Here is a 3,152-nt window from a genome sequence, read left to right as displayed (position 1 = left end):
ATGTATCCCCTGAGGTATCTCAGGGATCTCTTGATTTGCAGTCAAATGTTCTACCACTGAGCTATAGACCCTTGATGGAAGCTTTTGTCTTCCCTTTCCTCTTTCTAGAGGTTTCTCTGGCCTTAGGTGCCATCAATGGTTATGGAAAAAAACAAAAAAGCTATGCTTTTACCACACCAAACTTAGAATGTTGCTCGCCCTCGAGCAAAAGAAGAAAGAATAGAAGAATAAGAAGAAGATATGGAGGAGATGGATGAGAGTGTGTATTCGGCCATATGGGTGGGATTGGGTGGGAGAGAGATGTTGAATTTTGAAGGTAGTAGGTGTATGGATGTGAGTGGTAAATGGAAAACAGAAGGGATGATCATGAATGGAAAGAGAGATGATGAGGTAGGTGGGGATCCTGTGGGGTCCACAGATTCTGGGATGATCCTGTGGGGTCCACAGATCCTGAGGTGTCAAGGCATTTACATCCCTGCACCAAATTAGGCATGTAAAATGCCTTTGCACACAACTCTGGGCGTTCAGCGCCAGGTTGGTGCCCGTTTTGGGCGTTCAACGCCCCATTGCTGCCATTTCTGGCGTTGAACGCCAGAACCATGCTTGTTCTGGGCGTTTAGCGCCAGGATGCTCCCATTCTGGGCGTTCAGCGCCAGAACTATGCTCTGTTCTGGCGTTTGAACGCCAGACAGATGCTCCTCCAGGGTGTGATTTTTCTTCTGCTGTTTTTGATTCCGTTTTCAATTTTTATATTTATTTTGTGACTCCACATGATCATGAACCTAAGAAAACATGAAAAATAAGAATTAGATACACATTGGGTTGCCTCCTAACAAGCGCTTCTTTAATGTCAATAGCTTGACAGTGGGCTCTCATGGAGCCTCACAGATGTGCAGAGCTTTGTTGAGACTCTCCAACACCAAACTTAGAGTTTGGATATGGGAGTTCAACACCAAACTTAGAGTTTGGTTGTGGCCTCCCAACACCAAACTTAGAGTTTGACTGTGGGGGCTCTGGTTGACTCTGCTTTGAGAGAAGCTTTTCATGCTTCCTCTCCATGGTTGCAGAGGGAGATCCTTGAGTTTTGAATACAAGGGAGTTCTCATTCCATTGAAGGACTATTTCACCTCTGTCAACATCAATCACAGCTCTTGCTGTGGCCAGGAAAGGTCTTCCTAGGATGATGGATTCATCCTCTTCCTTTCCAGTATACAGGACTATGAAATCAGTAGGTATGTAAGGGCCCTCAACCTTTACTAATACATCTTCTACTTGTCCATAAGCCTGTCTTCTTGAGCTGTCTGCCATCTCTAGTGAGATTTTAGCAGCTTGCACCCCATAGATTCCCAGTTTCTCTATCACAAAGAGGGGCATGAGGTTTATTCCTGAACCAAGGTCACACAGAGCCTTAAAGATCATGGTGCCTATGGTGCATGGTATTATGAACTTTCCAGGATCCTGTCTCTTCTGAGGCAATGTCAGTTGATCCAGATCACTTAGTTCATTGATGAACAAGGGAGGTTCAACTTCCCAAGCATCAATGCCAAATAATTTGGCATTCAGCTTCATGATTGCACCAAGAAACTTGGCAGTTTGCTCTTCAGTGACATCCTCATTCTCTTCAGAAGAGGAATACTCATCAGAGCTCATGAAGGGCATAAGGAGGTTCAATGGGATCTCTATAGTCTCTAGATGAGCCCCAGAGTCCTTTGATTCCCCAGAGGGAAGCTCCTTATTGATCACTGGACGTCCCAGGAGGTCTTCCTCCTTGGGATTCACGTCCTCTCCTTTCCTCACAGGTTCGGCCATGGCACTTATGTCAATGGCCTTGCACTCTCCTTTTGGGTTCTCTTCTGTATTGCTTGGGAGATTACTAGGAGGGATTTCAGTGATCCTTTTACTCAGCTGGCCCACTTGTGCTTCCAAATTTCTAATGGAAGACCTTGTTTCATTCATGAAACTTACAGTGGCCTTAGATAGATCAGAGACTAGATTTGCTAAATTAGAAGCATTTTGTTCAGAGTTCTCTGTCTGTTGCTGAGTTGATGATGGAAAAGGTTTGCTATTGCTAAACCTGTTTCTTCCACCATTGTTAAAGCCTTGTTGAGGCTTCTAATCCTTCCATGAGAAATTTGGATGATTTCTCCATGTTGAGTTATAGGTGTTTCCATAAGGTTCACCTAAGTAATTTACCTCTGCTATTGCAGGGTTCTCAGGATCATAGGCTTCTTCTTCAGAAGATGCCTCTTGAGTACTGTTGGATGCAGCTTGCATTCCATGCAGACTCTGAGAAATCATATTGACTTGCTGAGTCAATATTTTGTTCTGAGCCAATATGGCATTCAGAGTATCAACCTCAAGAACTCCCTTCTTCATAGGCGTCCCATTACTCACAGGATTCCTTTCAGAAGTGTACATGAACTGGTTATTAGCAACCATGTCAATGAGTTCTTGAGCTTCTGCAGGCGTTTTCTTTAGGTGAATGGATCCACCTGCAGAAGTGTCCAGTGACATCTTTGATAGCTCAGATAAACCATCATAGAATATATCCAGGATGGTCCATTCTGAAAGCATGTCAGAAGGACACTTTTTGGTCAACTGTTTGTATCTTTCCCAAGCTTCATAGAGAGATTCACCTTCTTTCTGTCTGAAGGTTTGAACATCAGCTCTAAGCTTGCTCAGCTTTTGAGGAGGAAAGTACTTGGCTAAGAAAGCCGTGACCAGCTTATCCCAAGAGTTCAGGCTGTCTTTAGGTTGAGAATCCAACCATAATCTAGCTCTGTCTCTTACAGCAAAAGGGAAAAGCATGAGCCTGTAGACTTCAGGATCTATTCCATTAGTCTTAACAGTATCACATATCTGCAAGAATTCAGTTAAGAACTGAAAAGGATCTTCAGATGGAAGTCCATGAAACTTGCAGTTCTGCTGCATCAGAGAAACTAACTGAGGTTTCAGCTCAAAGTTGTTTGCTCCAATGGCAGGAATGGAGATGCTTCTTCCATGTAAATTGGAATTAGGTGCAGTAAAGTCACCAAGCATCCTTCTTTCATTATTATTATTTTCGCCTGCCATCTCCTCTGCCTGTTCGAAAATTTCTGAAAGGTTTTCTCTGGATTGTTGTATTTTAGCTTCTCTTTAATTTTCTCTTCAGA

At 43.4% G+C, this 3,152-nt stretch overlaps 1 non-coding gene across 1 annotated transcript; it reads left to right on the top strand.

Annotated features, from left to right (window-relative positions):
* The first annotated feature begins 2,568 nt into the window (after nucleotides 1-2,568).
* LOC112731637 (small nucleolar RNA R71) lies at nucleotides 2,569-2,676 on the top strand. The gene has a single exon (XR_003167408.1). It is a non-coding gene; the product is annotated as a small nucleolar RNA R71 (small nucleolar RNA).
* The last annotated feature ends 476 nt before the right edge of the window (nucleotides 2,677-3,152 follow it).

This window comes from Arachis hypogaea, chromosome 12 (genome assembly GCF_003086295.3).
Source record: "Arachis hypogaea cultivar Tifrunner chromosome 12, arahy.Tifrunner.gnm2.J5K5, whole genome shotgun sequence".
Lineage (NCBI taxonomy): Eukaryota > Viridiplantae > Streptophyta > Magnoliopsida > Fabales > Fabaceae > Arachis > Arachis hypogaea.
This window is presented reverse-complemented; position numbering and strand designations above follow the sequence as displayed.